The following is a 13645-nucleotide window of genomic DNA, read 5'->3' as shown; positions in this document are numbered from 1 at the left end:
CCATACAAATAGCATGATGCTGTTAAGGAAGAAATTGCTCTTAGCGATTGCTCTAAGGTTATAGGAAAAATATAAGTTCTCCTTCTTTTATCTCAATAGCCTTTTTCCTTTCCCTCTTAGCAAACTGTCCCTGTTGCTGTACAAACTTTTACTTCCATCCCTCCTTTTTGTGTAGTTACATGTGCAAGGTACTTCAGGATTTGTTTTCATGTACCAGAACATTTGAAGTGAGCAAATTATAGACACGATAGTACAGATATATGCAAGTTTATAGGGGTAAAGACAGAATTCCAATGGTTACAATCACATGGCACATGCCACTATCAATGTTATCAACTCATAACTACTTTCAAAGAAAAGCTTATGTCAATAATTTTTCTTTGTGTTGTATTGTTGTATATTTCATCTGATAAAATGCCCTAAAAGATCTCCCTCATTAATTTAAATGCATCTTACACATAATAGCTGATCAAACTTCAGTATTTATTAAAACCACACAGAATTTTTCATAAAGAAGGTCTACTGAAGGAAATATCCTGGAAAGCACTTGTATTCACAATTTCAAATCATCTGGATACAAGTAGGAAAGAACAGCTGGTAACAGCTTGTGTTTACTGACAGGACCCCAGACCAAAAAGATCATACTGGGGCTCAACAACCAAGGAAAGATTAACGTTTCCTGATGGCCACCAGCGTAAGAGCATCTAGCCTGAAAACAGACAGGTGTCCAGGCTTTATCTCTTTGCTCCCAACATGTTTCCTATGTTGTTTGCAGCTAAGGACAATGCTCACACCATATTTACTTCTTATGTATTTCTTCCTCTCAGACCCAGCCAAAATGATTCAGGCCTACTCAGCAAGCAGAATCAAGTATCAAATTGCCTATAAAGGCAGACATGACATGAACAAGATATACAACCTACCACTACTACCACACGATGTCATGGGACAAGTCCCTTTTATAGTAAGCATTCCAACAGCCACAAGATACAATTTCAAAGAGCATACTCACAGCATTGTGATACAGCCAGATAATGAACTCATAGTTTTATATTAAATTTGGCATTTTCCCATTTTTCAATTAAGAAACTGCATTAAAAACAAACAAATAGGTAGGCCACCTACCTATCAGTTGCTACGCTATGACTAATCTACTGCAATGTGGTCTATATGAAAAGCCTTACAAGCTGACGAAGAAACGCAGCAATGAGCTTAATAGGAACCATGATAGAAAAAATACAAGATCAATATTCTGGGATTTGCTTTTGTGGTCTACTCATTGCCAGGTGGAAACTGTAGCCCCTAGTGACAGCAAGGGGATGGGTAGCAGGTCATTGTTCGAGAGGATTCAGGAAGCAACCCATCCTTTTTAAAAGATCCCGCATTCTTTAATTTCCTATGAATGCTGCAGGAGATATAGTTTGCAGGATTTCAAAACAAGGGTTGAGGGCACCCTTCCCAGAATGATGAAGGGGTGGAAAGGAGCTTCTCTGTAGGCAGATGGCTGGCAGCATGCCTGCTTAAGCGATTATTTTAATGTTGCTGGGATTTTGTTGTACTACTAATTACACACTACGGTGCCTAGAACCTTGTATACGCATTTTTTCAGAGTTTAAATTGATACATTAAAAATAAAATAAATAGTGATTATTTACTTTTAGCCTTGTTACAATTTTTACTAAAGTAATTATTAAAAATTTGAATATTCTAGATGATTTTCCTTTTCCAAATTCTTCTGTTTACATATATTACTTTAGGAATTTCCAGAGAAACTATTAATACCCATGTATTTTAAGCTGGAAATCCTTAAAACACAATCAGCACTCTTCCTTCTTTTCTTTAAAAAAATAAAGTTGGCCTGTAATACAGACTCTCATTGTTGCAGGACAGCTCCCACGGGTTGCAGCCACAACCTTTGGTACTGTACTACCATCTCCATAAACACAACATTGAATGTAATGGCCCAAGAAATAAAAGGCTAACCTTTGGGAAAGTTTTTGGGGAAAAAAATTAACTGGAAAACTGAGAACATAGAATCACAGGCTGACTCAGGACTCACAAGGTCTATAGTTCAATCTCCTGCACAAGGGTGCTCAAGTCAGATGTCAGACAAGGCTACAGTTTGCTCAGGTTGCTGCAGTCTGGTCATGAATAACACCAAGAACAGAGATTGTACAATTTCTCTGGGCGTCTTGTTCCACTGCCTGAGTATTCTCACATAGGGAAAAATACAAGGGATGGAAGATGAAAAGATCAGAGAAAATAAAGGAAGATAAAACAAAAAGAAACAAGTAGTAACAATGTAATTTGCAACCATTGTCTAGAGGTAGCATCACCAAAAATAAGGCATTTACCAGTACTTAACCTGATACAGGGAACTTTAAATGGAGGTTAAAATAAAAAGGAGAACAGAAAAAGACTGAAAATGAATTAAAATGTGATTCAACACATAACTGGCATATTTGGGTGATTTAGCTCTTTACCTCAAAAAAGATTTCATGCTCAAAATCTACAGGAAAACTAAGTAATTCTCCAGCTATGGAAGTACTGAATTAGTAACACAGTAAAAATTTATTTCATGAATGTGAACACTTTTATTTCTCTTACAAGCATGGAAAAAATCTTGTTTTCAACAGCCTGAATTCCTAAATACCATGAAGGGAGGAAACTCCCAAAGCCCAGAAGCCAGTAATAGTTCTAGCTCATCATGACACGTCTTAAGAAGAGATTCTTATCCTGGAAAATTGGTGACTTTGCACCTCTTCCAGAATTTGGTCGAGTAGCCCATTACCACCTGTAACACAGCCTGATACTACTTTCTTGTGGGGAAAGTTTAAGGCCCGCAACCTATGTGGCTCAAGATCTGGGTCTGAATGAATGCCACAAGGTGTCTACAGTAACAGCAATGCCCAAAAGGTGGAAGTCAAAGCAGAGTTTGTGTGTTACAAGGTTGTATTTCCAGGAAGCGTATCTCAAATGGGAACAAACTGTGGTGGACCACATTTCAAATTAACATAAAAAAAAGACATGCCAAACAAAACGAATATGGGTCTACATTACTACATCACAAATGACATGGCACTTGTTATGGCTTTAATACTTCATTTCAAAACACAGCACTTAGCTAAAACAGTTGAGGAAATAATTCCCCTAGCTGTTCCTAAATGTTCCCAGAGGTATAGTCATGAACTTGCAGAAAGCTGGAGTCTTCTAGCAGCCTGAGAGATCAGCTCAAAGCAGTATTTGTTTTGTCCTTCCACTGAAGTTTCTTGTGATTTATACAGAAAAAATTAGTCCATTTTTAATATGCAGGATTTCTTTTTTTGGTCGCTTAGGGGGCAGGTGGGATGAGGCTGCTGTAGAAGGAAATGAAAAGAGGGACAATGCAATGAACCAGGAAACTGAAGATGTGAAAGACAAAAGACTCAAACAGCGTTCACTTTGTATTTTCTCACTGTGAATATTTGCTATATGAGTGACTCTGAACGCAATGATGGATAACTGAAGAAACCGCAGCTAACTTAAAAGCCACGCTCGTAGGCAAAGGCCACCAGAAAGCTCAGCTCTTCCTACAAACGCACCTTTGACGTCAGGAGCGATAGAACAAAAAGACGTGGACAATAATAATAATAATAATAATAATAATAATAATAATAATAATAATAAACAAGTCTCCATTCATATAACGAACCGAGGCCCTTGAAACTGCGTGTTAACCCCGGGGAGACTCCCCTGGGGTCAGCATCTCCCCCCGACCACCACCGCGGGGGGTCCCGGCCACCCTCCCGGCACCCCCCAGCGCCCCCCGGCCGGGGCCGCTCCGGGCACCGAGCCCGGGCTCGTTCTGCCCAGGCCGAGGGCCGCTCCCCCGGCGCCGAGCCCGCCGCGGCCCCCGGGGCTCGGTGCCGGGGAGGGCGGCGGAGCCCCGCCGAGGCTGCCGAGGCCCTCTCGCCGCGGTCTTCCCGGGGTGCTCGGGGGGTGGTGGGGGGGAGGGGGGCCGGGGAGGGAGCGGGGAGGAGCCGGGGACCCCCGTACCGAGCCGGCCGCGCCCGCCGCCTCCCACCTACCGCCAGCATCCGCCTTCATGGCGCGGTCGGGAGGGGCCGGCCCCGGCCCCGGGGTGCCGCGGGGAGCGGAGGGGCCCGGCGGCGGCCGCCCTCGGTCTCTCGGCAACAGCGGCGGCGGGTGGGGCGGCCTGCGGGGCCCGGGCGGCGGGGGAAGGGGGGGAATCGCCGCCGAGATCCAGGCGGGTGCCTCACATCGGCAGGTGCCGAGGGGAGAGGCGGCCGGGGCGGCCGGCGGTGTCCTCACGCACAGCGAAGGCGCAGCCTGGAAGAGGGATGCAGCCCGCTGCCTCTCGGCCCCTCGCGGCTGCTTTGGCGTGGGGGGCTGGCTTTGACAGCCGGGTGGCGGCCGGTTCGCCGAGCCCCGAGACAAATAACGGGAGAGGAAGTAAGAAGGAGGCCAGGATGCTTCCTACCGGCTCAGAGTGAGCAGTAGCTGGGCAAGAAGCAGCAGTGACTATCCAAACAGCAGAAACCAGTGCTATGCCACTGAAGTGTGTCTGTGCAGCAGCTTTGTAGGGCTTGGGATGTTGGTTTTGTGTTTCTTTTGCTTTCGTTTGTTGGCTTGGCATGGTCATCAAGTAGTAGGGTAGTTTTATATTTTGGTAAGGAGCCTTATGTGTGCCTCTCAGAGCTCTTCTAGTAGGTGCGCGCTTCCTTGTGGCCACCCATGGCTTACTGCAATGGTCACATCAACTGGGTGGTCTTCATTGTCAGGTTACTGAATATCCAAATGAAGGCTTGGTTTTGAGCTCCACGGTAAAATAAATTCATAAAGTGGCATCACCTGTTATAAAGAGATACCTTAAATAAATTAATAAGGGGAAACTGCCTCTATGTGTGAAGTCACCATGTTCCAATCTGCATTTTTATCTTCTTGGGCCAACAAAAAAAGCCTAAATTTCAGTAGATTATTGTTTTGTCTTTACATGATTGTAGTTGGTGCAATATTGTACAAAGTCATAGCTTTCTGGAGCCTGTAAAATTAGAGAAATTGAATAGGTAATCCTGCAAATACAGTTGTTGCGAAGATAGCATTAAAGACGTGGAATAGGATTTGAAAAACAAAACCCCTAGCAAAATAACACAGAAAACAGAAGGAAAACATATGGCATAAATTGCATTAAGTCCCTTTAGATTATATCTATTTGATGTTTGCAACAAAAAACTAATAAGCCAGTTCGGGAGCTGGCCTCAGGATTATGGATGCAGCCCTGCCAGTGGTTACGTCCCGCATTAACAGCATTAGCAATTCCAGTAAATTTAAGCACCTAATTTTAGTCTTCGCAGAACTAGTGTCTTTAATAGCAAAATAGCAAGCAGCCAGCTGATAACTAATGAAAAAAAAAAAAAAAAAAAAAAAGCAGATCAATTTAGGAATAAATAATATTCTTCATATTTGTCTCTTCCCCTATTATATTTTATTAGTTGGAATAAGTTGCTAGGCAGCGTTATGCTGGTGGTGATAGCATCTTGTGAATGAAAAGTGACATTTGCAAAAAGTGAAGCATAGCAGCTATATCTAAGGAAAAGAAATCAGCATTTGCTAGCAGATGTGATTTTGTGCAGGGGCTTTTCTGTGGACATACTGGCCTAGGAAAAATAATACGGGATAGAACAATTCAGGCTGGAAGGGGCCTTGGGAGGCTACCCTGTCTGGCCAATCTGCTGAAAACAGCTCAGCTTTGAGATCGCACCAGGGCTTTATCCAGCTGGGTCTTGAAAACCTCCCAAGACAGACACTGCACAGCCTCTATGGGTGACCTGTTCCAGTGCTTGACTGTCCTCATTACAAAGAATTAATTTTCTTGACGGCCAGTTGGACCCTCTTGTCTGCTGTCTCTCCTCCTCCTCTCATGCATCTCAGAGAAGAACCCAGGTTCATCCTCATGACACCATCCTTGTAGGCCCTGGCAGGCCACTCTGAGGTGCCCCCAAGGCTGTCCTTTCTCCAGGCTGAACAAACACTGCTCCTTCAGCTTCTCCTCATGGGTCTAGTGTTCCAGCCCAAACCCTCTTGGTGGCGTGCAACTCACCTTGCTCCAGTGTATTAACCTCTTTCTTCTACCAAGGGGACTCAGAATTGTATGCAGTATTTTACGTGCAGTTTAATGAGTGCAAAGTAAAAGGGGATGTTTTCTGACATGTAGTTTGTACTATGGAATACATATTTCCTTACAAATTTCACGCTTCTACTTTTAGCTGGTATTGGATTTGGTAACACAGCCTTAAAGTTTGACCTCCCTACCCATATGGAGCTTCTGTGAACTGCAGGCTATTAACAGAGACCAACACTTGACAGCAGAAGTTTGGGCTCTCTGGGTCATCTGTCCATAAGCATGACTTGCATCAGGTGGTGCTACTGCTGGAAAAAGGGTTTAGTTCTTGATACTTTGATGTGCCTGCTATGCACAAGGGAAAAATAGTAGTATCTTTAATTTGAAGACTTGTGGAGGCAATGAAGTATTCTAGCAAAATACTGTTTGCTAGAAAAAGCCCTTTTCTGATTTGGTAATTCAGCACAAATTTACCTTCATGAGATCCAAAGAAAAATCTATTATGAACATTTAAAAATTAAGTTGCACATATCACTATATGAGTATAAAGTGGAAAAAGTAAATATCTATAAAATTGCTGATATAATTTTGCCATTTAAAATCCATGCTAACATTTAATATTTAGAGCTATAGTGCGGTTTTATTTTGATTTAGAAAGTTCTCATTGACTTAAAGGGCAGGTCAAAATTAGATAAGGACTGAATTTTGGGGTTAAGTGGAAGATGTAACTTTACTGTAATGTGAAATATGTCAAAAGGAAATATATATCGTAGTAAAGCTTTACTTTTCTTCTCTCTAAATCTATAATAGAAAAGGGAATTTTCTTATTCCTGCCTCAAACGCCAACACACAGTTGAATCTGGCCATGAGGAAACGTCCATTTAAAATGGAATTGTAGAAGATTCCAGAAGACTGATACTGAGAATTCAAGGTGACAGTTCTCAGTCTTATCTATGACTTTAATTTCTGTAACGTGATCTGCAAACGCAGTAAGGTCTTCCTGCATAAAAGGTGATTGAGAAACCAGTTTTCTAGGCCTGCTCTCGTCAGGTCTCGAGGAGAAAATAAAAGCCTTGTTTTGCATACTTCATTGCAGAATTTGTTTAGCCCTCAAGCCCCATGGTTTATTTTTATTTATTTATTTTCTGGAATGCAGCTGACTTGAGCAATGATAAAGATAAAAATTAGAGTCGTGGTTTTAATAGGCTGCGCCAAAGCAGGCAAGTAATGGACGTCTCGTCTTCCCCATTTTCAGTGAGAAAGAACAACTGCTATGAAGGGAAAGCACTAATGCTAGGCACCAGCTCTTCCGTTTTATAAAATCTGATTGCTACTCTCTCATTTGCTGATATCTATATAAAAACACATTTGCACAGCAATTTGTTTATTTTATGTAGTTGAAAATGGGAAAAGCAACATTAGAAATAGTGAAATTACAGACTTTTATTTCTGAATTTATTTGAGCTTTATTTGTACCTCTTTTGCTCTCACTTTTCATACGTATCTTAAGGAGTTGAAGAGCAATGGATTTTTTTTTTTTTTTAAAAAAAAAAAAAAGTTCCTATCCCAAGTGGAAATGCTATTGTTGGAATTTGATTTACCACTTAGAACAGAACTCACTGCTTGATCAGATTTCAGATATTCCATAATGAGTAAAAGAATTCATGAAATATTCATTTTAAAATGATGGTTAAGCTTTTTAAAAAAGGTCATAAAATGACATTTAGAAATTCAGAATTAAACTTCAGACCCAAAGGAAGATTTAATCATTTAGGTGTGGGATAACAGTCAAAAAGTGCTAAATTCCTGCTTTGTTGCTGTCTCGCCCCAAAGCATCCAAAGTCCTTAGTCATCTTAATGGCTGTTACCACAAAGTTCTCCAGGAATCTTAAGTTCTGCTCTGCACATGCGAAGCAGCACCACAGCAGCATGGCAGGGCTCCGCCTGATTAAAAGTGGTACAGCTGTGCCTGGCTTTCCTCCATCTGTCTGCTCAGTATGGCTCAGGCTGAGAGGTGCTCTCACTTGGAAGCATATGACCGTAACAAAAATCAGCACAGAGCAACATCAGGCTAATGACTGGTAGAGAAGGTCAGCTAATATTCATGGGAGATTTAGATTGGGATGGATTGAAAAACTTCCATTCTTAAGTGTCTGTGACCAGTGTCAACATTGAAGAACCAAAATAGATTATACAGAGTATGATTTTCATATTTTCAGACCTTAAGCAGGGTCCGTAAATCTACAACTAACTGTATATATATGTGGCTTACTTTTCAAAAATGTTTAGTACATGGAAGAGGGCAATATTGGTCACCCCCCACTTTCTTTTCATTTTGGTCTTTCCTTCGTTTTTGGTTTAATAACAAGCAGCAGAACGCAGTGACTGAGCTCTGAAACCATACAAGAGGGGTTGCTGTTGCTTGGAGAATCTGGTGTGCATATGTTCACCTCAAATGTAAACCTGAGATGCTGCTGTTTTCCTCTAAGAAGTCAGCAATATTCATTTTTTAAAATTTACTTTCCCCAGGAACAACTCTTCAGTCACAAAGATGAGAACTATTCTTTATTATATAATTAATTCTGGTAATTAGTTAAAAATACAAAAATCATAGTTTCATTATTTTTATTGTATTTGTCGCTATTTTAGGTTTTTCAAGATTCCCAGCAGCAGGCAGCATTGTCCCTTTAAAAAATAAGACACCGTGTGACCACAGAGTGAGGGTTCATGTCAAAAAATGTCCAAAAATGTCCATTTATGTCCTTTCTTGGCCTCTTAACAATGCTGTTAGCTTGGATTACACCAGAACTTGACACACTTCCTAAAATACGTGCAAAAAGGTTAAGAATGCAATAACATATTTTTTAAAACATACTGTTTTTCCGGCATTCTGAGCTGTCTTGCAAACTCATGCTTAAAAATCTCATGCTGCCCTAAGACCTCTGTAAAAGCAGAGTACTATTGCTGTTTTGGGGAATTAACTTGTAAACATTAAACAAACACAAGACCTATCTACTATTTAGAGTTTTGACTAGGACCTGAAAGAGTAAGCTAAGGTTTTACACTAGAGTATAAAACAATAACATCTTGATTAATGTTGGCCTATGAACTGTTTGGATAGCTTATATTCACTACTATTCAGGGCAGCAACATTCAGGCCAGCTCAGCTTTAATCTTGTTCTAACCTTGATCCTATATCTCCAAAAGCTATTTCTATTCCCTGTATGGTACCATCAGCTGTCCCAGATTTCATCTCATGTCAGCAAAATGAAGACAAGGTTTTCTGCTCTGCACAGCTCTGGCATCTCTTGCTCAGCTCCAAGGCTGCCATCGGCTAGTACAGCAATGAATCTCAAGAGCTGAGTGCATTTCCGAACTGTTTAATTTAGACAGATTTTAGTTATCTCCATCAAGTATTTTAGTCTGCAGATGCTAAAGTGGCTTGTCATAGGTTAGGTCTTTAGAGATGTCTAGTTTAGTGATGGTGTTTCAGTGACAGAAGTATGCAAAATCACCAGGAGCTTCCAAATCTCCTCATTACAGATTTTATAGAGAAGTAATAACTTCTGTGATATGTGGGATTTTCAACTTCTGGTTAATTTTAGAAAAATGCTGTGGAAGTGAATGCCTCCGCAAAGTCTCCTCATAGAAAAACTGTGGTGTTACTATACTGGGATCCATGGAAACTCAGGAACAGTATTTGACAAATTTTGGTGGTCTCCAGTTATATTTTAAGCTTCAACTCTTCACTGGATGCACATTTTGCTTTGTTTTGTTTTGTTAAAACAAACAAACAAGCATAACACTTAAAAATAACATGAAATTTTGGTTTGCCTAATGCTTTCGTTAAAGTGACAGCAAAATTTTGCTGGCCACTAAGAGGCTGTAATAAAGGACTAGAAAGAGTCCGTCTGCTTCCCTGCAGCAAATCAAATCTTGTTTAGCAGCAGAGTATGTAATCAGAGTCAGAATCAGAGAGTGGCTGAGGTTGGAAGGGATCTTTGGAGGTCATCTTGTCCAACTCCCTGTTCAAAGCAGGGTCACCTACAGCCAGTTGTCCAGGTCCATGTCCAGACAGCTTTTGAGTATCTCCAAGGAGGGAGACTCCTCAACCTCCCTGCACAATCTCTTCCAGTCTTGGAACAAACATTGGAACAATTCTGGCGCAGTGACAGTTATGATGTTGCTTGCCTTCAAAGAAAAGAAAAATCCATACCAGATCCTGTAGGCTTTTAATAGGAATGCTAATAGTGATGGACTTAAAACGAAGTTCAGGTGTAGGTGTGTTTAGCAGCACCTATCTTCTTGGTTCCACATCTTTATTTGAAGACATTTCTTGTCTGACAAGTGTTATTTAAACCTATTGCCTGCTTTTCAGAAGGCTGTTCAATATTAGCAGTATGTTCCAGCTCCTCCTCCTCCTCCTCCTCAGCATTGTGTTGATTTTCTCTTCTCTACTTTTTTCTCTGCAGGTGGTGACATTACAAAGTGTTAAGTGTACACGTACCAAGCACCTACAGGTCTAAAGCCTTCGTCTGAAACTCCAATGTGTAGGAAAGCTAGCATTTTATGAATACTGTACTTAGTGTAGGTGTATGTTATCCAGAAAAGAACAAAGCACTTTAAGGTTATATACAGGAGTGGCTGAAAGGAAGTGAGCTGTCCTCATAACAGCATGTTAAGTTCTCATTTAGAAAGAGAGTTCCTTTTAAATAGATTTTACATTCTGTTTGGGAGCCTCTTAGACCACATAGTGCACATATATGCACACATTGTACATATATGCACACAGTGTATGTATATGCATATATGCATATATATATATATGCATGCACACAAACATTCAAAGCTTAAATGATTAAATAATAGACACAAGCAAAGGTTAAAATCCAGTAAGGAACCACTGAGATACAGTAATAGAGGCAAGCACATATGAAAGCAATTACTAAACTTAAGCTCTGGGTGCACATTTTAAATACTCCACCCTTGGGCTGTTCTTTGGAGAACTGCCTTCTCCAAAATCAAAAGATCCACAGCCAAAATGTGTGTACTGTTTAAAACCCTGACAGATGTAAATAAATAAAAAATAAGAAAGTGATAAGGTCAACATACCATGACAGATGTTTTCTCCTCGTACGTTTGAAGTCACAGTTTGCAGGCTGCTCGAAGGTCTTGCACACACCTATCACCAGCAGTCTGCACAGGAAAAAAGAAGGAAGACGAACAGATGGCAACATTTTAGTGTGTGGATTAAAGATAAATTTAGTGCCAAAAGGGAATTACTATTGTTTAAAATGCAAAGCTTTCTATTTATTCCTCTGTAACTCCAGACTTCAAGCAGTATGATTTCTGACAACTACATTGTTCTTAAAAGTGCTGCCTTTTTGATTTTTTTATTCTAACATTACAGATAAATTTGAAAAGCTATCACACAGAACTCACAGTACTGCATTAAGCATGGGCTTCAAAATTCAAGGATTGTCAAAAATAAAAGTCTGCCAATTTACCTACCTTTTCACTAGATCCATCAAAGTCAGATGCAAGAGTTTAGCACAATGGTAAACAATTTGCGAGACTGAAGCCAGTATATTGGTCTTAATACAAGATTTTTACCATCAGCATTGCATGAGAAAATTCTGAAGCATATTTGCAATGGGAAATATATGATAAAAGGCAGCAAAATTTTCACAAAATTAGTATACAATAAGCAGCAGCTATATACAGGATTGTAAGATTTTTTTTCGTCCTAAATATTCTTCATGTTACAGGGCAAAATTATGTGTCATATAGAGAGTACCACACTATAAATAGACAGCAAGTTTTACACGCCACAGCTTCAGGATAATTTATTAAAATAAGGCAGAAGTCTTATGTTTAAAAAGTCCATTGGAATCATGTTTGGTTTTATATCTTCATGAAATAAGAACATATATTTACTATTAGGCTAGAACATTATTTCCCAATCTCTTCTTCTGTGTTTCAATGAAAATTTATGTTTCAATTGAATGTGTACTTGTCTAAAAATTGGACTTTACAGCCCCAAATTAAACTTAAAAACAGTTCTCTTGGCATGTATAAGACTTACTGTTCAAAGGAAGAGCACTAGCAGAACTTTGTCTGGTAGCAGTAATCCTGGGAATTGTACACTTGAGTTCACTATATCAAGCCTAATTACACTTTTGGGAAAGGCAGCATCTAAGTAGAAGGATTTTTAACCAAATCTTAAAATGTTTCCAGAACAGTATAATCTGTGGTATGCCATATATTTAATATGAGAATAAACCAAAAGTTATTCATTTTGTGAAATCTACTGAGAGATTTTCCCTCAGGCTCTGGAACCAGTGAAAACTTCTGTGAACTGCCTACTTCAGAAATGCAGACATGGATGTGTAGATCAGGATGCCTATACCATACCATCTTATGGTGGAAGTTTGTTTCCTTAAGAGTTTTCCATCCCAGGGAAGTATCAGGCAATCATCAGGATAACCACAGGATGGCTGAGGTTGGAAGGCACCTCTGGAGGCCATCTGGTCCAACCCCTGCTCCAGCAGGGCCACCCAGAACAGTTTGCCTACGACTATGTCCAGGTGGCTTTTGAAGATCTCCAAGGAGGATCCCCCACAACCTCTCAGTGCAACCTGTGCCAGTGCTCCGTCACCCGCAAAGCACAGAAGCGCTGCCTGCTGCTCAGAGGGAGCCTCCTGGGTGCCAGTTTGTGCCCATTGCTTCTTGTCTTGTGAACAGACACCACTGAAAAAAGGCTGGCCCCATCTTCTTTGCCCGCTCCCTTCAGGTGTTTATAGACAATGATGAGATCCCCCCTGAGCCTCCTGTTCTCCAAGCTGAGCAGTCCCTGCTCTGTCAGCCTCTCCTCACAGGAGAGGCTTTTTTATCCCTCTATGCATGACTTCTCCAAATAAATGTGTGTGGCCATTCCTGCCAAAATTCACTCATTTGAAGTATGCCTCCCTCCTTATAGCTTAGTTTTAAGCCACTTCCAAAACCACCCACTGGTGCGATGGAGCACTGTGCCGTGTGTTTTAACGAGGTGTTGGGTGTCAGCATGCTCAGGATGTTTTACTCGGGGTCACCCAGCCAGGTGCCAGCGTGCAGCATGGCACAGGGTGAGGCTTCCAGCAGGTGGCCCTGGGGCCCGAGCACGGAGTTGCTGTCACTCAGCCCTGGGCCTCTGGGGATCGCCCATCCTGTCCCCTCTGTAGTCCCTACAGACAGCACCTCAGCCGTGCACGTTTCCCTGACCGCCTCGCAGCGCTTATCCCAAACAGCCATCCATCAAAGGACGCGGGGATACGCATACCTCAAATATTTACGGTGCCTGAGCTTTGAGACTGAGACAGTTCGTTCACATCTGTGCACGGGCCACTTTTAAAACATCAAAATAAACCATCTGGCTGCGCAACTGTTTCTAATTACTTCCCTGCTTAGACTGTAAACTTCAGGGTTTGGCACCGGCCTCCCTCCCAGAGCGCTGCCCAAATCCCGCTCCCAGGCAGCTAATCAGCG

General features: G+C 41.4%; 1 protein-coding gene across 1 annotated transcript in view; it reads right to left on the bottom strand.

The window, feature by feature from the left end:
* NALCN (sodium leak channel, non-selective) overlaps positions 1-4411 on the bottom strand; it is a 233975-nt gene extending 229564 nt beyond the window's left edge. The window contains exon 1 of the mRNA XM_035318632.1: positions 4068-4411. The gene's annotated coding sequence lies outside the window, so the exon portion shown is untranslated. The remainder of the gene's footprint in view (positions 1-4067) is intronic.
* Positions 4412-13645: the final 9234 nt, after the last annotated feature.

This window comes from Oxyura jamaicensis, chromosome 1 (assembly GCF_011077185.1).
Source record: "Oxyura jamaicensis isolate SHBP4307 breed ruddy duck chromosome 1, BPBGC_Ojam_1.0, whole genome shotgun sequence".
NCBI lineage: Eukaryota > Metazoa > Chordata > Aves > Anseriformes > Anatidae > Oxyura > Oxyura jamaicensis.
The sequence above is the reverse complement of the archived record's forward strand: the minus strand, read 5'-3'. Positions and strand labels throughout refer to the sequence as shown.